Below are 23,761 nucleotides of genomic sequence, written 5' to 3'. Positions count from 1 at the left end.
CATGTATAAATATATTTACATAAGTGCATGTCTTTATCTAGACCTCCATAAATGCCCTTTGCCTCCCAGCTCTTTCCTCTATTTCCCTTGACTTTCCTCCTGTCCCACTATCATGCTCAGTCTCCACCAGGGTTTCAGCAATTCCTCTTGATTACATTACCCTTGATCATGCCCTACCAGGCCTCCTACACCCTCCTCACCACTGATTTGGATCACTTGTTGTTCCCTTGTCCCTGGGTTTGTAAACACCACAACCTTTCCCCCCACCTCTCCCTCTCCCATGTCCCCCCAGAACTGTCGGGCCCATTGTTTTCTCCTCTAGATTGTTCATCCAGCCTATCTTATTTAGACAGAACTACAGAGATAATAACATGCACAAAAACAAGAAAGAGCAAAGCCAAGCAACAATATACAACAAACCAATCACAAAAAAAAAACACAACAAGAAAGAAAATCTTGTAGTTAGTTTCAGGATCATTTGTTGGCCTTTAGGAGTGTTTTCCAGTCCAGTCTGTTGGGGCACCACGCCCTGGCCCCAAAGTCTACCTTCAGCATTCCCTGGGACCTTGCCACTCCATTCCCTTGCTGTTCTGTTGCACCCCCTTAGCGCCTTGCCTCGGTGTCGCAGGATCCGATCAGGTGCAATTCCCACACTGTGTCTCCGGTGTTGTCCCCTGTAGAGTTATGGGTCAGTGAAGGCTCATAGTGGGGCTGGCCATGTGGTCCTCTCTGTGGACTGGCTGCTCTAATTGGAAACAACCTCCTCAAGGCCTGGTGGGCCAGGATGTGCTTCACTCTCTCCTCCTACCCCTTCATCTGCTCCCATGTGCTCCAATCAGATATGTCCCTCTCCCAGAGCTGCAGATTCAATGCTGTCCTTTGAAATAAATTATTCTGGGGTTAGGGGCAGGTGTCTACTTAGTAGTTGGGATTGGGGCCAGCCCCCCAGACCTCTCCACTGGTTCCCTACAGAACATCTTCTATAAAGGGAAATTTCCCTTTATGTGCAATTTATTTGGATTACTAATGGCTGCCTGAAAGGCTGGAATGGACAAAACTCTGAAGCCTTGTCCAAACTCAACAGGAAGAATGCCAGGATTGATTGCTGATATCTGATGTGGCCATGTGATGGGACCATGTAATCACTGGATCCCTAACTGAATCTTTTCTTTTGGAATTGAAGGCCCAGTGGAGGAGATCTTTGTGGTGTAGACGCAGGGCATGGAGTGCAATTATGGAGTCTAGGAATAGACTCAAAAGCAAAATTGATGTTCATTTGGGGGTTGTTGTTTTTATTTGGTTTGGTTTGGATTTTTTTTATTGTAATGATATCTACCAATACTTAGCATGTACAAGGCAATAAACAAAACTCTACTGCTCTCAATTCTGACTTCTAGTGACCCTCTAGCATAAAGCAGGACTGCCCCTTTGGGCTTCCAGGACTGTAGATCTTTACGGAAGCAAGCAGCCTCCTCTTTCTCCCTCAGAGCTGCTGGTGGGTTTGAATGGCTGACCTCACAGCACATGACTCACTAGCCACCAGAGTTCCTGCATGCATGGTCATAGGTACTCCTTAGTGTTGTTTGTGAGATTATAAGTAGGGGATTTGTTTTGTAAAGGAGCCCTGGGGTCACCATAGTTAAGCCCCTAGTTGCTAAGTAGAAAGCTGCAATTCAAACCCCTTCTCAGGAGAAAAGACCCATGACCCAGCAACTCTTCTAGAGGACAACATGGCCACAGGTGACAAAAGCCTGAAAGGTCTGCACACCCCACCCCTCGGTGTAGCAATTCTACTGCCAGGAGTTTGTCCCATGGACAGGCAAAGAGACCGGGGAAAGACCGCTCATCAGTGTCTGCAATACTAAAACGTAGCGCATCCTAAGGCAACTGGGGAAATACCTTGTGCTGTTCCGTCCAAGGAGCCCTGGCCACACTGTGGTTAAAGCACTTGGCTGCTAGCCAAGAAAGCGCAGCAGTTTGAACTCCCCAGACGCTCTGCAAGAGACAGATAAAGATTTACAACCTTGGGACCAACCCGATGAGGAGGTTCTACCCTGAACTGCAGGGTCATGTGAGTCTGACCCGACTCCCTGGCAGTGGGGAGTTGGTTTGGTATTCATCCATGACCTTGTGGCCTTTGAATAATAAAGAATATATGTGAGCAGAAGATGATCATGACCTCTTTTGTTTAGTGCAAACAGTAAGTCTAGGAAGAACACGCGGTGTGCCATATGCTTTGAGCTTCCTAAGAAAGAGTATGTGCATGTAATTGCATTCATGGGGGAAAGGTTGTAGTGAAAATATATATATATATATATATATATATATATATATATATATATATATATATATATATATATTCATATATCTAGCAAAGGTTGTTGCTCAGCAGTAAAATTAAGGATAATTTCTATTTTCTCCTTTTGTTTACCTGACTTTTCTGAATTCCCTACAAGAAGTGTGTGTCGCTTCTTTAAGTGATTAAAGAAAATAACTACAAGTACTTTTATTTGGGTTTGCCAAATAAAATACAGGACTCCAGGGCACATAATTACACTTAAAAAAAAGTTGTTTGTTTTTTATCTGAAATTTAGCAGAACGCTCCCTCCCTTGCTGTGTGCTAAATCCAGCAAGCCTACCGTTTAGTGTAACCTGAAGAGAGAGCGCCCCACTGGTGCAGTGGTTTCGTGAGCGACTGCTTACTGCAAGGTTGGTAGTTTGAATCCAACCAGTTCCACCAGGAGGAAGACCTGGCTATCTTCTCTCACAACGATGACAATTTCAGAAATCTTAAGGGGAAGAGCCACACAGGCCTCACTTCCGAGCTGAACTCTGCGAGGGGAATTCCAAAAGGTCACCGGAAAATCCTGTGGGGTTTTTTATTCTACTTTTCCCAGGAACATTTTGGAAGCCTCGTTGTAATAACTCCGCCCACCCGAACCTAGATGTCCTGGGGCAAGTTACTCGTCTTCCCCATAGCCCTGGTTTTCCTCCTCGATAAAATGCCGGTGGGAATACCTGCCTTGCCAGGACCCAATAAGAAGAGGTGTCTGACGGCTCTTTGTAAATTGTCACCTGCCAAACACCACGTTATTTCCGTGTTAGTCAGCGACAAGGACATGTGAGCCAGCGGAAACATCGGCGGCAGACTGCTGGGAGCGGCTCCTTGAACCAGATTTGTTGATGACTCTCGGAGGTTAAACCCACTCAAGGTTTGTCACGCTAAGACTGAACCCAGATATGAACATCTATCCAAACTGTTCTTGGGGTCCTATTTAGAGGTGCACCGATGATTAAATATTGTTGGACCACTTTTTCACAGGTCGGCTGTCGGGTTGCCTGGTGAGCAGCCTGTAACTAGTGGCTTGGAGGAAGCCCGCATCTTTGTGAGATGCCAGCTCGTCACGCCGGGCCCTCACCTTATCCTCACGCACTGGTCTCGGTCACCTTGGAAACTGCCCTGCTCTACATGCAGAGCACAGAACGCCCAGGCTGCCACGGAATTCATCAGCAGCCGCCTTCTCTGCAGGCTCCGTTACCGAAAACCCACCAGCCCTCAAGCCAGTGCAGGGAGGGTCCATGGTGGGGGGTTGGTACCTCCCAGGGAGACCTGCGATAGAGAGGCGGGGCTTAGGGAAAGGAGGCAAGGACGAATAAAGGGAACGGGAAAGACCAGAGGAAGAAAATGAGGGCAGAAGCTGGACAAGGAAACTGAGGCACGGGGTTCAAGATTACGTAACAAGTATCAGAACTGTGTTTCAAATCTAAGAGGAAGAAAACCCCTTAAGGAAGAGGGAAAAAAATCCCCAAGATGACTGAATTCTCCCAAAGGTATTAAAGGTACTGCCTTTGTTGTTATCCATTAGCTGGAGGGGAAATTCCACGGGCAGGATGTAAAGGTACCCTTTGGCATCCTTTGAAAAAGATGAAACACTCAGAGCCAGCAAAAATGTGTTACTGAAGCGGGTCCCCCTGGAGATTGCTGGTGGCAGTAAAAAGCAATTTGCAAACTGTACCGAGTCATAGAATGTGACGTTTTTGTTCCAGTTATAATTGCTGCATAATATCAGCCTAACACTTAGCAGCCTAAAGCATCCATTTTATTCTGCTGACGGCAAAGAGCTCCCGGAGCTCCATGTAGGCTCACTCAGTGGGATCATCTGAAGGTGTGAACGGGCTGGATGGCCAAAATGCCCATCCCATAGGAGCTCAGTGGGTGTGCTGCCTGGAGCATCTACCTGTGGCCCCTCTAGCCGGGTGCCCTCAGGCAGCAAACACCACTGGGAGAGAATCAAGCAGCAGGCTCATGACCAGATCTTCTGTGTCACATAGACAGTGGTGTCACAGGGATGGGGGGGGGGGGGTGCGGACTGTACCAGGTGACATTGTCAGAAGGAGTGGCTTTGAAACAACGATAACGTGTGCAGCGTTTCAGCGGGGAAAGGCCATTTTTAAACAAAAACATCCAAGGAGTTAGTTAAAACAACACAAACACTTTCCATAAGCCGAGCTTATATGTATGTCTATGTGGCTACAGCTTTATGCTCATGGACTTGTGGAACCTTCTCATGCACTCCAGTCAGAGCCAATTGCAATGGCTCTACGAAGCATGTGGCTTTGCCTGCAGGAAGCCCTGTCCTTGTCATTGCTTGCGGTGTTTTTATAGTTGCCGATTTTGTCAGTTTTGGTACACCATTGTGATCATTATTCTTAGTGAGCCCACATCAATAACTTCTTTGAGAATGGTGTAACTAAAGGAGAAGTTGAAAAGTCAATAAAGGTTTCTGCTCAGTTACTAACAATGCTATAACTAATCATTAATTCAATATAAAAACTCACTGCCAATGAGGTGAACTTGACTCATAGCAATTCTATAGGACAGAGTATGAGGGGATGCCCCCACCACACCCCCCCAATGGAAAAAGTTCCATTGAGTCTACCTTTGGTAGTAAGAATTTTTCATAATAGATTAGCATTGAGAAACTCCTCTGCATTAGTGCACCCAGTGGCATCTCCTGGGAAGGTTCTCTCTGTTCACAGTGAATCTTTTCAGAAAAGCAATTTCACTCAAACTTCTATTTTTGTGATGGCCGATTTTAGAAAGCAGCATGAGGCTGTGAAATTTTGTTTCCTGCTCAGGAACAACGCTACAGAAACTGTTGTGCTGTTGAACACAGCTTACAAGGGCGGCGCTATGGGAAAAACTCAAGTGTGTGAGTGGTTTTGGCGCTATGGGAAAAACTCAAGTGTGTGAGTGGTTTTCTCATTTCCAAAAAGGTGAAATGTCGATTGATGTCAAACCTCATTCTGGCTGGCTATCAATTTCCCAAACAGATGAAAATGTTGACAAAATCCGTGTACTTGTGCTCGCTAGAAGACCGATGATGGATTAGATGAAGAGATGGGGAAGTTATCTGGACTGCCTTGGAGCTTGGAACAGCAAATTTTAACAGAATATTTGGGAATGAGAAGGGTCGCTGTGAAATTTGTTCCTCACGTTCTGACTGACCAGGAAAAAGAACTTCTAGTGGAAACATGCCGTATTTTGAAAGAACGGCTCTGAGGTGACCCAGTAGTCACATGGGTGATGAGATATGGTGCTATTCTTACGACTCCGACCCCAAAAGCAAACATCAGTCATGCCAGTGGAAGATGCCATTGTCACCTTGCACAAGAAAAGCTAGTCAAGTGAAATCAAAGATCAGGGGAAGCAAGGGGTGGGGAAGAAATCAAAGATCAAGACAATGTTCTTTTTTTTTTAATGTGAGAATAGTGCATTTGGAGTTCATTCCACCAGGTCAGACTGTTCATCAAGCATTCTATTTAGAGGTTCTGAAAAGATTGCATAAGAGTGTACGACCATAAATAGGACTGGATTGTGGCAGATAGGAGACTGGTATTGCCACCACGATAATGCACCTGCTCACACAGTCATCTTGTGTGCCAGTTTCTGGCAAAAATCAGTGTGCTAGTTTGGGGCAAAAAACAGCATGCATCTCTTGCCCCATGAACCTCAGTCATCTGACCTCACTCCATGTGACTTCTTTTTGTTTCTGTGAATAAAGAGGAACATGAAAGGACAGCAATTTGACTATGTACAAGAGGTGAAGGAAAAAAATGAGGGAGGTGCTGTCAGCCATCCAAACAGATGAATTTGAAAAATGTTTCCAAGAACTGAATCACAGATTTGACAAATGTATTAAGTATAATGGAGAGTATTTTGAAGGTGATAAGGTTGTTTTGTAAAACAATTTAAATACACAGGTTTTTTTAATCCAGGGTTTTTTTGGGGGGATACCCCCTCATAGATTGGTCCCATGGGTTTCTGAGACTTTAAATCTTTATGAGAACAGAGAGCCTCATCTTTCTCCCGAGGACTAAGCGGTGGGTTTGAACCACTGACCTTGTGATGAGCAGCTTCAATGTGTAAGCCATTTTTTCACCAGAGGCCTGTTATTGAATGTAAAAAATTAATATTCATATAATGTAAGAAAGACTATATGACATTGAGCGATTTACAACTCTATCGCACAGTATTCTATGATTAAAATTGATGATAAACATTAGTAAGGATTCTACATGGTCTGGTGTAGGAGGAAGCCCATGAAGGGTGGGACAGTAGCATCATGAGTTACCACACTGGCAGGCACCAACACCAATGATGCCGCTGCCCATAGCTGTATACATTAACTCATTCTTTGACTTGGTATGTCTCAGATTCCAGAACGCTGGGATGCCGCTCGTGTGTTAGGGATCTGTTTACCCGGCTGTTTTTAAAGTGCATGCTCTCAACTTCAAAGACTGGGGGGAGGCCAAAATAGACACCGTCGTTCCCAGGGCTGGAAGTGAAGGTGACTTTCTCTCCTTTGTTGCAGGCCCGTGCATCTGTTTCATCATCTTTATACAACTTTTAAAATATGGAGTTCAAGGTGAAAAGTGGACGTGGAAAAGGGTGTCATCAGGGCAAGACAGGGGGCCGTGTGGGAAGCCGATACTTGTAGTTGCTGTTCAGAGCCGTCAATCATAGCAACCCCACCAGTGGGCGCCACGGAACCAACACTGCCCAGACCTGTGCCATCCTCACCATTGCTTACAGTTAAACGCACAGTTGCAGCCACTGTGGCAATCCAGCTCCCCGACGGGCTTCTTCTTCTTCACTGGCCAGGCATTCTGTCCTTCTCCAAGCACTGCTCCCTTCTGATGGTGCATGCAGGACGGTATCCGACCTGTGGCTGTTGCTACCTAACAATCCGTTCCCACAATGCAGAGGCTTCGCCAGTAATCGCTGGTAACTTCCTTCCGGCCGTCAGCTGGGGCGTGGGACACTGGGCTCAGGCACACAGCTGGGGTGGCAGGGAAGAGGTCTGCTCTAGGCTCCCACTGTAAACCATGACCTTCTGTAACCCTCGTGCTCAGAACGCCAGCTCCAACACACCTCTTAGCAGAGGCGCAAGGACACAGTGGACAACAGCGACGCCCTGCCCACCCAGGTTCCCACACATAAAAACAAGCCTCCCACCAGAACTCTCCTGGCTCTGTTCTCCTGCCTTTATACTTGATGCATGGGAACTGAACGGAGCAGAGGGGTGGCCCGCAGGGGCTTGGGGAAGGAGAAAGCAAGCTGATAAGACTGCCTAACAGCTCCTGATGACGTGACACCCCTCTCCCCAGAACGTGAGTTGGAGACATACGGGAGAAAACCTCTGCCTACATCCCTCATTTCCGCTGGCTTCCTCCACTGCCGGAAATCTGGCCTAGACTCCGCCAGAAGGGATCGATCCCAATGGCCTTCGCCAGTCCTGGTAGTCCCCGCGCTCCCAGGCAGTGGTTGGTTTGGGGCCTGTGATACAATTCTAGCTAGAGAAGGAACTCCTGTTAGAGGGGAGCAGGTACTAGGGAAGGTTTCATGGCTCCTACAGTGCGACAAGACAGAATGGCAGCCCCCTTCTTCCCCAGCATCTGGTGGCGTTTGGTTTTGCCACAACGGCCCCACACAGCAAAGTGGAGCAAAGGTTAGGAACTTGGACAGGAACCGTGAGTACTGGCTGAACGCGCGCCCAGAGGCACAGCCTTGGTGGGCTGTGCCTGGGACTTTATGTGGACAAAGACAGCGAGTAGTTTTCCGTTGGCTCCTTGGATGCCAGCCTTTCCTGCCTAGAGGGACTCAGGGCACCCCCGTTCAGCTGGGGTGGGGAGTCACTGCCAGTGGCCAGACACTGGTCACAGTAAGTAGCAGGCTGTGGCAGGGAGGAATGTGGGGAATGGGCACTGTTGATGGGATGCATGAACCAGGAACTTCAGGCCTGGCCCTCAAGACGCTGCAGGGGGTCAAGAATCAGCTCTCCCCCAACCAAGATCAGGGGCACTTTCCTGTATGCTTCTTTAGAAAATCCATGTATGGGGAGTTTTCTCGGGATTCAATGGCCATCATAGTCACCCTTGGAGCCTCCCAGGTCCCTAAATGTATGTGAACAGGCAAAAATAGCCAATAAAATAAGCAACCAAATTGGGGCACTGGGGGGAAGGTTTGGAACTTAATGAAATTGGTAGATGATTCTGCCAACCCAAGAGCTGTCCTGTCTCTGGGACTTTTACCCTCAGAGATTAATTTTAATTTCTCCAGTCTGGTCCCCTGTCCCAGACTCCAAGGGCATTCAGCTGCCTGCGCAGCCCTCCATTTGGATGTCTGATAGGCATTTGAAACTTAAAGCTACACTGCTTAATTCCTCTTGGGATGCAGTGGAATTCCCCAGGAGCAGACTAAGAAATCCACACTGTGAAAATGAGAAACAAATTTTACAAACTCGCTGCCATGGTGTGGATTCTGGTTCATAGTGATCCTATAAGATAGAATAGAACTGCCCCTGTGGGTTTCTGAGGCTACAACTTTTTATGGGAGTAGAGTCTCTCATTTTTTTTTCCCTCAGAGCAGCTGGTGAGTTTGAACTGCTGGTCTTGCGAGTCATAGCCCAATGGGTAGCCTATGATGACTCTGAATATAGTGCCTTGAAAATGGTATTGAGGTGGCCTGGTACACCAGGAGCCTCCCACTCTGCTTCCCCTGTCCGTCCTCGCCACATCCCTCCCTGCAAGACTTCCTTCATCTCTCTGGGTTTCCTCATTTGTAAACAGAGGATGATGATGGAGATGAGGTGAGTAGTACATGGTTGTTAGCTGCTGTGGAGGTGGGCCCACCTTACGGTGACCCCACACCCAAAGAGATTAGATTGCCATGGTCTGTAGAGGTTTCCCTGACCAGCTCATTGCAAGGAGATGGTCAGGCCTTTCTTCCTAGCCGTGGGCTGAAAGCTCCTCTGAGAACTGTCAGCATCGTAGCACTGTGCAAAGCCTGCCCTGACAGTTGCGCGACTGTGCTCAGGTGCATTGTCCATATCTAACCCATGCCACAGGACAGGGGACAGATGAGGCTTGTTTCCAAACGAGTAGCCTCTAAAATGAAATGTCAACTAAGTCCACATAGCAGCAGCACCTGGACATCGTGACCGAAGGATTTTTAGATTATATAATCCAAATCCAAAGGAGAGAATAGTATCAAAGATTAGATTGTAAGATACTAGTTTGCAGAAGGCTATGGCTGACAGTTGAGATAGTTAAGGTTTATTGTGCCAACCTGGCCGATAAACACATGTGGGATTAATTGAAGGGTGGAGAGATAAATGGCTCGTCTTTCTGGTTCTCTGGTCTCTTGTTTTCTGATGGTCGGACCAGTGTTTGGCTGTCTTAGCTGGCAAGGCTCACTTCCTGTGAGACATCCCTGAGGTGAAGCCACATGGACTTACCCTGATGCAGCCCTGGGTGCTGGAGAAGCCGTGTGGAGACCCCTGCCAGCGCTGAGATGCTTACACCGCCACTGGATTCAAAGACTTTCTACCCACTGGCCTGTGCTCCTCCTGCATTCAGCGTCATTCTGTGTGTTCTGTGGATTTGAGGAGGACTTTATAGATCGGTGTCAGACATATGGGCTAACTCGGACTTATGGGTTTGGACTGGACTGGGTTGGGATGCTTTCTGAAGGTACACTTACCCTTTATATAAAACGCTCTATGTGAGTTTCTGTGGATTTGTTTCCCTAGTTCACCCAGACTCACACAACAGTGGAAGCCTGAAAGGCATTTGCAGAGTCTACACAATAAGTGCCTGGTGATTTCCCTCTGACCATAATTGAGGGCTAGGGATTAACTGGTTACCAGAAAGAGTATTGGAGAGATGACTGTAGTGGATTGAAGTGATAAATCTGACCTGAACAGTTAAAACTTTGTTGCTTGATCTCCCCTCTGATACATTTTGGGCTTGATTTGGTTTTTAATATTTTCTGTGGTTTGGTATTTTTTTTTCATCTAGGAGTTTATCTGTAGTATTTTGCCATTGTGGGTAGTCTTTTTGAAACTTTGCTATGTGTTTTTATATGTTTTCGGTACATGAAACCCAGGAGTGATGAACCTATAGAGACAAAACCTAGACTAAGAGTTGGGGCAGGGCATCTACTGGGGGGAGGTGAGGGAGGGCATAAGAGGGAGAGGATAGCAAGGAGTTCAAGAAGGAAGAAAATGTCTTAAACTGATTTTAGTAGCAATCGTACAATACTGCTGGACTGGTATGCTGTCTGCATTAGCTCCTAATAACATGGTTTGGGAAAACAAAGTAAATAACTGGACCTTGCCAAAAAAAGGCAAAGAATATGAACAATTAACAAAAGCGGAAAATGGCAAATGTATAAATCAAAAGTTACACAATGTTATGTGAAATGTATATTTCCCTACAATATATATATATATGTGTGTGTGTGTGTGTGTGTGTGTGTGTATTAAGTACCATGGACTGCCAAGTGAACAAGCAAATCTGTTTTGTACAGCCAGTATAACCAGAATGCTCCTTAGAAGCAAGAGTAGCAAGACTTCTTCTCATGTACTTTGAACACCTTAAACTCACTGTCATTTAGTCAGTGCCAACTTATGGCGGCCAAGTCCAGGGGAGTGATGGGGAGAAAGAGAGGAGAGAAGAGAGACTGGAATGGTGATGGGGAGGGGAAGGCAGAGGGCAGGGGTGTCAGCAAGGCGGGCAAGGAGGTGGGGATGCCTCACGCCCTATGGGACACCCCCTATGGGTCAGGGTGGAACTGTCCCTGCAAGTTTCCCAAATGAAAACTCTTTACATCTTTCCCCTCTGGAGGGACTGGTGGCTTCGAACTTTGGACCTTGCTGTTAGCAACTCAATGTGTAACCATGATGCTACCAGGGTTCCTCAGGGAAGGCCAATCCCTGGAGAAGGACATTATGGTTGCTAAAAGAGAAGGGCCCCCAAAGAGAGGAAGGCCCTCAAAAAGATGGATTGATGCAGTGGCTGCAACAATGGGCTCAATCACAGAGACACTTGTGAGAACGGCCTAGGCCCAGACAGGGTTTCCTTCTATTGTACACAGGGTTGCCGTGCGTCAGAACTGCACTGACCAACAGCATCCCCTAAAATCACTGTTCAGTGAGGACATTGGGCTCAGAGCCAAGTCTGCTGGGCATTCAGGCAGTACTCCTCACATGGGTTCTGGAAAATTTGACTTTTGTAAGATATAAATGCATTATGAAGTAGGAAAAAGAATTCCGAGGTCAAATCATTTTAAATAACCCCAATGCAAGTTTCTGGACTGCAGGGTTTCTCAGAGCCTCCAATATGCAGTTTGACCCTCGAAGAGCAAGGGTCCACTTGCCCATGGAATTGTTTTAATGGAAATAAATAAACAACGTGATGTTAATCGTCTCTGCCTGTGCAGTTCTCTCCAGAAGTTTGCATATCTGGCCATGCTCTGGCAGTTTCCCTCGTGTTTAGTGCAGCACCGTCAACCTTGGACACATATCAAGTGCCACGGGTGGTGCTGAAAGCGCTCCCAAGAAGCAGAGAGAAGTCGTGACATTCCAACAGGAGGTTGAAAACCGCTTGATATGTGCTGTAGAGGCATGGTGCAGTTGCTGCCACTTCCAGATGAATGGATCCAGTGTTAAGAGCCACTGTAAAAAAATTTAAAAAAAGAAAAGAAAGTTCGGGAAGCTGTGGGGACTCTCAAGCTGGTGCATGCAAAAACCTTGAACTTAATAAGGAAATGTCTTTTAATCGCTTTCTGAAAAATGCAGCTTTTCACAAAAGGACAAGTACAACATGAGTCAGCTGGGGTAAGATGAAAAAAAACAAAACAAAAACAAATGGGGCATAGGAAAAAAACCAATGTATACAAACATTCCTGGGGTGAGGTGCAAGTAGTATGACAGGGGCCAGATCAAATTCAGGGATACATATGGTAGCCAACTAAAAAGGAGCGGGGGGAGGAAATGGGTGGTGGGGGAACAGGGCACTAACCCACCCAAGGGGAGGGGATTGTTTATATCTCCACAGGGAAAGAGGAACCTGACTTCAACCCGGTGCTCCAAGATGTGAATGCAACATACCAGTATGAAGCAGGGAACCAGTAGAGAGGTCTGAGGGGCCTGCCCCAATCCCAACTACGTGGACAGCCACCCCTCCCCCCAGATGAATTCACTTCAGAGGGCAGCACTGAAGCTACAGCTCAGGGAGAGGGACATGTCTGATCAGAGCACACAGGAGCAAGTGAAGGGGAAGGAAGAGAGAGTGGAGCACATCCTGACCCACCAAGCCTTGAAGATGATATCCTGCTCAGAGCAGCCAATGCATAGAGAGAACCATATGGCTGGCCCCACTATGAGACACAACATCCCTCACTGACCCATAGCCCTACAGGGGACAACACTGAAGGCACAGTACAGGGATTGTGCCTGATCTGACCCCACTGAGACAAAACACTAAGGGTGTGCAACAGAAGAGCAAAGGGAACAGAGCAATAAAATACCCAGGGAATACCAAAAATGAACTTTGGGGCCAGGGCATGGTGCCCCATCAGACTCTAGTGGAAAACACACCTAAAGGTCAACAAACAGACCTTGAACTACTTACAGACTTTTCTCTTTTTTTGTCATTTACTTGTTGTTTTCTTTTCTTTTGTTGCTTAGTTTTGCTCTGTCTTGTTTTGTGCATATTATTATCTCTGCAGGTCTGTCTAGATAAGATAGGCAGGCTAAACAATCTGGAGGAGAAAATGGGACTGACGGTTCTGAGGGGACATGGGAGAAAGGGATGCGGGGAAAAGGAAGAGGGTGTTAACCCCAATGACAAGGGAACAACAAGTGATCCAAAATCCGTGATGAGGAGGGTGGAGGAGGCCTGGTAGGGCTTGATCGAGAGCAATGTAACCAAGAGAAATTACTGAAACCCAAATGAAGGCTGAACATGATAGTGGGACAAGAGGAAAGTAAAAGGAAGTATAGGAAGGAACTAGGAGGCAAAGGGCATTTATAGAGGTCCAAATACAGGCATGTTCATATGTAGATATATTTATATATGATGATGGGGAAATAGGTCTATGTGCATCTATTTATAGGTTTAGTATTAAGGTAGCAGATGGACATTTGGCCTCTACTCAAGTACCCTCTCAATGCAAGAATAATTTGTTCTATTAAACTGGCATTCTATGATGCTCACTTTCCTGACATGATCACTGAAGACAAAGCAGGTGCATAAGCAAATGTGGTGAAGAAAGCTGATGGTGCTCAGCTATCAAAAGATATAGCATCTGGGGTCTTAAAGGCTTGAAGGTAAATAAGCAGCCATCTAGCTCAGAAGTAACAAAGTCCACATGAAAGAAGCACAGCAGCCTGTGTGATCACGAGCTGTCAAAGGGATCAGGTATCAGGCAACAAAGAACAAAAACTCTTATCATTGTGAATGAGGGGAAGTGTGGAGTGGAGATCCAAAGCCTATCTGTAGGCAACTGAACATCCCCGTACAGAAGGGTCCCAGGGAAGAGATGAGCCAGTCAGGGTACACTATGAAACATGTACTGATGAAACATACAACTTTCCTCTAGTTCTTTAATGCTTCCTTCCCCCCACCCACCCACTATCATGATCCCAGTTCTACCTTACAAATCCAGCTAGAAATTTCATTTTTGTTATCTGATAAGTGACTTGCCCGTTCCTCCCTCCCATTTCAGAAAGTTGGCTGCTAGTTGACCTGCCCATTCTCCCTCCCCTTACGGGAAAGTCTCTGCTGGTGATTAGGTTCGGGACACTACAATTAGCTTTGACTATTCTTCAATACATTGTTTGTTTTGATTATTTTTCAATATTATTTCCTTTGATGTTGTAATCTGAATGCTGTAGTTAATTTTGTTATGGTAACCAGGTTGTTATAATCAATTTCAGTATAGTTTCTTTTATGATAGAGAATGCATGCTTACCTTTCTTAAAGTTACAATTAATCCATTAGGTTTGCTTTCTGCCTCTGTTCACGCTTGCTTGAACCCTAGACAGGTGATAAATGAGTGTGGGGCCTTAAAGATGGACTGAGAAGTCCACTCAGGGCTGCTATGTGGGGAAATGTCTTTGGTTTCCCAGTAGCCCAGCTCGCTGAATAAAGACTCTCCTAAATGATCAAGACATTATAGTGTCTCGTTTATCTGAACCCATAGCACAACAAACAAGCAAGAAACCCTCGCTGTCACTGAGTCAGCTCTGACTTACGGCGAGCCCGGAGTAGACTCGCATAGTAGAATGACGAGTGTACAAGACTGTAAGTCTTTTTCTTTACCGGAGTCGGAAACTTACTTTCCCCAGCCCCAACTCCACCCCCGGGAGCAGCTGGGAGGTTTGATCTGCTGACTTTGTTGCTAGCAGCCCAAGACATAACCCTCTTTGCCACCAGGGGTTCTAAATAGAGTATTTCCTAAATGTTCTTTGTCCTGGGGAAATCTTTTCCATTTGGAAAACACTGCATCCAGAAATGAGGCATCTGTTCGTTTACATCATGGTGAAGCCACAAATAATCCCCCACATTCTAACAGTCCCTCAAAGCACTCCATGGTAGGAATGCTCCCCCCCCCCCCCTTTGCCTGCCTACTGCAAAAAGCCTTTTAGAAAGTGCAGTCAGTCATTGCGGCTAGGCAGTGTTCCTGAGTGTGGGCAAGGCCCCCATGTTCAGTGTGCTGGGTCCCCTGGGGAAGCTGAGAGGAGACCTTGTGGTGTCCCCCACTCCCACTCTGAAGCAAGTCCTGAGTAGCGCGGGCAGAGTCTCCCAGCTCAACTCCTGGGCGCAGTGAATACCAGAGAACAGGCTTCTGCAATTACCTTTTTGTGTGTTAATTAATACACTCTAAAACAAAACCAAAGAACTGCTAAGTTTTAGACAGTAGCTAAAGGATTTATAGAAAGGTCTGGGTGCAGGGCAGAGCAAAATCCTTGGCAAAATCCTGAGCTGTTAGAATTATTTATCTATCTTAAAAGATGAGTGGATAAAATGATTATCACTTTACATAAAAGTTTACCCTCAGCCTTTCCTTCTCAGAATTTAACTAGAAATGAAGAAAGCTATATGACAGGAGCCACTCATATAAAAAAATTTTTCTTTGAAATGCCTGGTGGGCAAAGTGGGCTAGGCAATTGGTCTGCTAACCCCAAGATTGGTGGTTCAAAACCACCAGTCGCAGAGGCTGTCTGTGCCTGTAATAGTTTCAGTCTCAGAAACCATGACTAAATTTGTAGTATATGGAGTGGATTTGGTTTTGATATGGAGTCCCTGGGTGACACGAATAATTAAGCACTAGGTAGAGAAGAATGGGGACACTTCATTGTGTTCCTTCAGAACGTGTACATGGATCAAGGGGCAGTTGTGCGAATGGAACAAGGGACTACTACATGGTTTAAAATCAGGAGAGAGATGTGTCAGGGTTGCATCCTCTCAACATACTTGCTCCATCTGCGTGCTGAGCAAACCATCAGAGAGGTTGGATTGTATGAAGAAAAGTGCAGCATGAGGATGGGAGTAAGGCTCATTAGCAACCTGCTGTATACACATGACACCTTGCTCAGGGCGAGTGAGGCAGAATTGAAGCACTTGCTACTATCAAGAACTGTCGCCTTCAGTAGGGTTACAGCTCCATGCAAGGAAGACCAAAATCCTCGCGGACTGGACCAATAGGTGACGTCATGATAAATAGGGAAAAGGTGGAAGCTGTCAAGGATTTTGTCTTACTTCGATCCACAATCAGTGTTCATGGAGGCAGCAGTCAAGAGATCAAAGGACTCATCGCTTGGCAAGTCTGCTGCACAAGACCTCTTTCAAGTATTGAAAAGCCAAGACATTTCTTTGAGGACAAAGTGTACCTGACCTAAACCATGGTATTTTCAATCACCTCAGATGCACATGAAGGTTGGACACTGACTAAGGAAGACTGTAGGAAAACCGACGCACTTGACTTGCGGTGCTGGAGAATGATATTGAAAGTACCGTGAGCTGCTAAAAGGACAAACATCTGTACCGGGAGAAGTGCGGTCAGAGTGCTCCTCAGAGGCAAGGATGGCAAGACTTCACCTTGCATACTTTGGAAATATGGTCAGGAAAGACCAGTCCTGGAGAAGGACATCATGTTGGTAAAGTGGAGGGGCAGCAGAGGAGAGGCAGGCCCTTCACGAGATAGATTGACATTCCAGCTGCCACAATGGACCCATGATGACCTGGAAACAGTTGTGAGGATGGTGCAGGTTTGTGCAGTGTGTCATTCTGTTGTGTATAGGGTTGCTATGCCTCAAGCCAACTCAATAAAACCCAACGCCAATGAACAGCTGTGTCCTTCTGGGTACTTTAAAGAAACAAATCCACAGAAACTCATGTATAAGAGAGAGTTTTATAGAAAGGTTAAGTGCACATCAAGAAGACATCCCAACCCAGTGCTGCCCAAACCCATAAGTCCAACATTAACCCTTGTGTCCAACACCAATCCACAAAGTCCTCCTCCATCTCACAAAACACACACTATAATGCCGACTGCAGGAGGAAAGCCGAATCAGTGAACATGTAAGCATATCACCGCTCGCAGGGGTCTCCACACGGCTGCTCCAGCACCCAGAACTGCATCAAGGTAGGTCAATGTGGCTTCTCCTCAGGGATGTCTTGCAGGAAGTCAGCCTTGCCAGCTGAAGCAGGGGACTGCTAAGGCAGCTGCACCCTGGTCCAACCATCACAACGCAAGAGACCCGAGAACTTGAAAGAAAAGGCTCACTGAGCTATTTACCCCTCTGCCCTTCAATTAACCCCACATGTGTTTATCAGCCAGGTTGACACAATTAACTCAGCAGCTAACTAATGAGTCCTGTTGGAGTAGCATCATTGGGGCGCTAACTGCAAGGTCATCAGTTTGAAACTACCAGCTACCCCACAGGAGAAAGATGAGGCTTTCTCCTCTCACAAAGTTACCATCTCAGAAACCCCCCTGGGTAGTAAGTACTACCCTGCCTGACAGAGTCACTGTGTGTCAGAATGAACACCATGGCAGGGAGCTTACGTTGTTTAAGTCTGGAAGCAACTTACTGAACTGTTGGGAGGCCTCGGTCCACCCAGACACACCCCGGAAGGAAGGCCTGGTGATCTAACCCACAGCCACTGAGACCAGTCCAGCTCCTTCCGAGACTTAAACCTTTAGGAAGCAGAGTGCTCCATCTTTCCTCCTCAGGGCGGCCAGTGTGTTCAAACTGCCAACTCTTCAGTTAGCAGCCCAATGCTTAACCCACTGAGCCGCTCGGGCTCCACCTGATGATCCGTCATCAAAAATCTTACAAGAGGCACGAGGGCAGTGTGACCTCAGGCCTGGAGTCATGGGTCTGTTGTCTGAGCTGAAGCTGGCTGTGCCCTGGGGCCACATCGCTGCCAAAGCCTGGGCTCCCTGAAAGGCCACCCTGTTCTCTGCCTGCACGGCTGGCTGGACAACGCCAGCTCCTTCGACAGATTATCCCCCTCCTCCCACCGAACTTCTACTACGTAGCCATGGACTACGGACTCTCCTCCCATTATGCCCCAGGTCTCGCATATCACTGCCAAAACTTTGTGAATGAGGTCCGCAGCCTTAAAGTGGAATCGCTTTTCCCTCAAGGGGCACAGCTTCGGTGGCACTGTGGCCGGGGTGTTCTCCTGCGTCTTCCCTGAGATGGTGGACAAGCTCAGCCTACTGGAATCTGGGCCCTTCGTCCTGGACATAAATGAAATTAACAACGTCCTGACGTACAGACAGCGAGCCAGCGAACACGTGCTGCAGCTGCAGACCAACCAGAAGCCCTCGATGGTGACCAGCCCCGAGGAGATGCTGCAGGGGTGGGTGCCGCGCCGGCGTGGGGGAGGAGCCCCTTCTCCCCGGCCCCAGCCCTGAGCGGCTTCCTACCCCCAGATGCCCCAGAGCAGGACCCTGTGCCCCTTGGACCTACTCAACACCCTTCACCATCACTTCTGCTGTGCCTCCTTCAGTCCCACCTCCCCTGCTCCCTACCTCCCCAGCACATGCTCCATCCCTACTTTTCCTTCTCTCTGGGTCACCAGCCTGTGGCCCCCTTCCACCTGGACCTACCTCCCCTACACCTGCTAACGCCCACCCCCACCTCCTCTCTCCAGCCTCCGCTGGCTGCCACCTCCTCTGAGAAGCCTGCCCTGACTGCCCAGGTGAGCTGCCCATATCCTGGGCTTCCATCGCACCTGTGCTGGAAGTGACCACATGGCCCAAAAACCTGCTGACTGCCTGCCCCTTCCTGAATCTGTGGGGGCCATCGGTGCCCCTCTCTGCCTGTCATTGTGCCTGTAGGTGGCCCAAACCAAAAATATGCTGCCTTCCTAACAAAACAAAAACCCTTACAAGAATACCATTCTGACACCCATGAGGTCACCATGAGTCAGAATCAACCCCATGGCAACCGTTTTGTTTTGTTTTGTTTTGTTTTCATGTGACAGATGCATATGGTTCAGCAGCCAGAGGGAAGGAGCAGATGCAGGCAAATCCATATGGCTGAGTTTGATCACAGCTGGGACCACCACCAGCTCCTCTAGCTTGCCTGCTCAGTAATTGGTTCAGAAGCTCAGAAATGTCTGGGATGTAAGGAATCCCATCCACCTGCCCTTATGGAGCTGGTCAGAGGCTGCAGCTGTCCCTGAAGGCCTTGGCAAGTTTGAAGGCAGCAGGCCCTCGACACAACAAAGGAAAGCTAGCACAAGATCTCTCAGTCACTGGACCAGATGGGCCTTTGGTTGGCTGTAGGGAGTGTGACTGCAGGAACCATGCAATGGCATGCAGCTCAGGCCAATGCTTGCCTCTGACTCTTCCCTTTGTTGGCCAGGGCAGGGGTGGTGAGGAAGAGGGGCAGCCGGTTGAGGTGGCTGGGGTCAGCAGCCACAGCTTTTCCTCTGACTGGCTAGGGCTAGGGAATCTCCACTCCTCCTGACCTTTGTACCTTGTCAGTAATAAATGGTGGGGGGGGGGGGTGTCTTTTAGATTTGCCTATGGGAAAAAGTCCTTATTATTATTGTGATAAAATACCCATAGAATTTACCATTGGCGGGGAGGAGACGATCCAGTCAGGGTGCAGTAATAGCACCAATGAAACATACAACTTTCCTCTAGTTCTTTTATGTCCCCCTCCCCTCCACTATCATAATCCCAATTCTACCTTATAAATCCGTCCAGACCAGAGCATGTGCACAGATACAGATAAGAGCTGGAAACGCAGAGAATCCAGGACAGATAAACCCTCAGGACCAACCATGAGAGTAGCAATACCAGGAGGGGAAGGGGAAGGGGGTGGTGGGGTAGAAAGGGGGCAACCAATTACAAGGATCTACATATAACCCCCTCCATGGGGGACGGACAACAGAAAAGTGGGTGAAGGGAGACATCAGACAGTGTAAGACATGACAAAATAATAATAATTTATAAATTATCAAGGGTTCGTGAGGGAGGGAGGGGGAAAATGAGGGCTCAAGTAGAAATCAAATGTTTTGAGAATGATGATGGCAACAAATGTACAAATGTGCTGACACAATGGATGGATGTAGAGGTTGTGACAAGAGTTGTACGGGCCCCCAATAAAATGATTTTTTTTTAAAAGAATTTACCATGGATGAGATTGAGGGCATTCCGGAGTCTGTGTAAACCTTACCACTGTCTCGTTCCAGTCATGTCATCACCCCAGCAGCAAGCCCTGCAGGCTCGCTTGACAGTGGCTCTGCATTTCTCTTCCACTCACCATCACCAGCCCCTGACCACTTCCATCGATTCTATTCCAACCCAATAGGCAGAGTGGACCTGCCCCATAGGGTTTACAAAGCTATAAAGCCTCACGGGAGCAGACAGCCTCACTTTCTCCCAAGAAGCAACTCTGGGTTTGAACCACAGACCTTGCAGTTATCAGTTCCAAGCTTAATCCGCTATGCCACCAGAACTCCTAGCACCCACTAGTAGTTTGTTTTCTGCCTCTGGGAATTACCTATTTGGGATATTTCATCTAAGTGGAATCCTACAACATGTGGTCTCTTGTGCCTGAATTATTTTATGTAGCTTGGTGTTTTCAACATTCATCTCTGTCACAGCTAGAGCATCATTTCTCATTATGGCTGAAGAACATCCCATTGTATGAATAGACCACATTTTGTTTAACTGTGAGTCAGTTGATGGGCACCTGGGTTGTCCACCTTTTTGCAGTTGTGGATAGTGTTGCCATGAACATTTGTGTACAAGCTTTTATTTGCACACCTGCTTTCAGGAGTACGTGTTGGGTCGGATGGTCATCTTGTGTTTAACTTACTAAGAAAACTGCCCAAATGTTTTCCATGGTGACTTCACCCCATTGCAAACAGCATGCAAAGGTTCTCATTTCTCCTTGTCCTCACCGAGACGGGAAATTTTTAACAGCTTTGTTGACAAATAAGTAACATGTCATATAATCTAATAGTTCAATCATATGAAAAATCATCACCACAACCAATTTTAGAACGTTTTCTTCTTTCTGGTACACATTGTTTGTAACTACCTACTTCCCCCCAGTCTCCCCTGTGAGGCCGGTGGGAAACTATTCGCCCAGTTAGTGCTGTGATACCATTACCTCTCTGAGGTCGGGTTCTTGTTTTTAAGTGGGGAGGACATAAAATCTTTCTTTTCAAGAACATTTTCTTGGAAACCCACTATCCTAAAGCAGATTAAAGAGATACTGCTGTGTATGAGCCCCTAATAAAATGTTTTAAATAAATAAAGAGAGACTGCTGGGCTTAAAGCCACTGAACTTCTGCTAAGGGTGATGGTATAGCTTTGGAGCAGGTAAGGGGGATCGGTGTGCAGCATGGTGAGCATGATTAATACCACTGAACTGAACACATAAAGATTATTTCAGAGCCTAATGTTTTGTTGCATATATATTTACCCTCATTTCAAAGAGAGAGATTACTGGGTTGGAGGGGTTAGCATTTCTAGGGACAACCAAGGTTCCAAGAACCACACTTTAAAAACCACGTGCTCCGGATGGATCATAGGATCCTCCCAGCTTTGAATCTGAAGACCCTACCTGGTTCTCCTGTCACCATTCGCTTTGGTCCCTGGAAGTGCTGCTCAGAGGGGTCTCCCCATGTCCACCCCATGCTTTTAGGAGAGTCCTGGAGTCACCCCACTCCGCAAGATGCAGTATACGGTGCAATTATGGAACCATCATCCAGTTCTCGGTAAAATGAAAACCCTAAGACTCCACTCCACACTTACAGAACGGGAATTTTTGTGAGAGAAACCCTAGAATTTGCATTGATTGCATGATTCCCAGATGACTCTGAAAGTCTAAAATTGGAGAGCCACCAAACAGGAAGAGCTAAATGACAGGTTGGCAGGGCCAACGAGCCACCATCTTTGCTGAACCAAGAAAGCTGCCTCCACTGCTCTCTGAGCAAGGGCCAGAGTTGAATCTGGGTTTCAGATCACACTCCAGGTACCATTAGGGGTCAAGCCCCGTTCATCACAGTAACACACAAGGACCACCACATGCCCCTCCCAAACTGTACACAGTATTTAGGCACATCCAAGTTCTGTGGTGCATTTTAAAATCATAGTTATTATGCTTGCCTTGTGAAATTGGAAAATATAGCAAGTCAGTCATAAAACAATGACTTTCTATGTGAATTTAAGCAGCATTAGGCAATAGCTCTTTTGTGCTGTAAATCAGCATTATCTACTTTAGAAATGTTGCCCAATTTTCTGTTACTCTTCCATACAGTGTTTCTCCTTCCATTCTTGTGTGTGACTCTCTGACGTCTTCCCCAGCTGGGGTAGAGAATGAAGGAAACTATCATATGCAAAGCAGATCTACGCAAGGGCTCTGACCTCAACAAGAATCAGGGACTGTCCCCTGGTCCAGCCACCCCCTCTGAGTAAGACTCCTCTCCTCAAGCTCCGCTGAGACATCCAGAAATGAGTATGTAGCTTATCACCTCTGTCGATTACCCTCTTGTGAGACAGCAAATCTCCCCAAAGCATTGCTTAGAGGACAGTTTTTGTTACAGGTAATGAAAAACATCTGAAATGGGTCATAGTGGCGTATGTGCAACGTGATGGACACGATGTCACCAACTTGCACATGTGAATGTTGAAATGACAGAAAAATCTATGCATTTGAACTGTGGTGTTGGTGAAGAATACTGAAAGACCATGGACTATTAAAGAAGAAACAGGTCTGTCTTGGAAGAAGTCCAGCCAGCATGCTGCTTAGAGGCAAAGATGGCAAGACTTTGTCCCATGTACTTTGGACAGGTTACCAGGAGAGACCAGTCCCTGAAGAAAGACATCGTGTTTGGTGTGTTAGTGTGGGTAGCCCAGAGAAACAAATTCATGGACACTCGTACATGTATAGGAAAGAGCTTTATAAGAAGATCAATTGAATATTAAGAAAACATCCCAGCCCAGTCCAGATCAAGTCCATAAGTCTGCTATTAGCCCATATGTCAGATACCAACCTATAAAGTCCTCTGCAGACTCATGAAACACATGCAAACATGTCAAATTCAGGAAGGTCACAGGCCAGTGGGTGCAAGAGCTTGTGGCGGTAGAAGCATCTCAGTGCTGACAGGGTCTCCACATGGCTCCCCCAGTTCCCAGGGAATGGCATCTATAAGCGTAGTGCCATGTGTCTTGTCAATAGAGCGTCTCTCAGTGAATGCGTCTTGTCAGTAGAGAGTCTTCAAGGGAATGAGCAGAGAGAGAAAATGTCTCCTCCCTCCAAGGAGGAAATACAGAAATTCCCAGAATCCTCAGGGGAAGGCCATGCTCACACAGAGGCCTCTTTGGCTATAACCCAATTGACAGACTAGTAGACTCCACCCCTTCGCTCTTAATCCTCTCAAGTCCCAAATTGACACCGGATTTTGTAACTCCCACACTTGGTATGACTGGGTCTGGAATTGATAGTGTCACTTCTAACATACTTATTGGTTAAACAAGCACGGACTCAGACTATACTCAAAAGACAAAGAAATAGCTTCCATCTTTCTATGTTAAGTTACAAGGAATTACAAGTCTTCTTTAAAGACCACATTGCTTTCTGGGACAAGTCATTCCCTTGAGGAAAGCTGATGGTAGGACAGAGGGTGAGTCAAAGACATTACCAGGCAAGTTGTTTTGGGTTTTTGTTTGTTTTGTTTTACCAATTTTAACCAATACAAACAACCAATGTCAATCATCCCTTGTGTAGTCTCTCAAGGGTATTTCAAGCATATATCAAAAACCCAAACCAATCTCACTGCTAATAGCTTGATTCCATCTAGAGACTGAGCACAAGGTTTTGGCATCCATAAATCTTTGTAGGAGCCTTATCTTCTGCAGGCAGAGTGGTGGACG

The 23,761-nt window shown here is 46.8% G+C and overlaps 1 pseudogene; it reads left to right on the top strand.

The window, feature by feature from the left end:
• Positions 1-17,729: 17,729 nt before the first annotated feature.
• On the top strand, positions 17,730-18,277 carry LOC142446072 (serine hydrolase-like protein pseudogene; annotated as a pseudogene).
• Positions 18,278-23,761: the final 5,484 nt, after the last annotated feature.

Source organism: Tenrec ecaudatus, chromosome 4 (assembly GCF_050624435.1).
Source record: "Tenrec ecaudatus isolate mTenEca1 chromosome 4, mTenEca1.hap1, whole genome shotgun sequence".
Lineage (NCBI taxonomy): Eukaryota > Metazoa > Chordata > Mammalia > Afrosoricida > Tenrecidae > Tenrec > Tenrec ecaudatus.
Note: the sequence above shows the minus strand (reverse complement) of the source record. Positions and strands in the feature narration are given on the sequence as shown.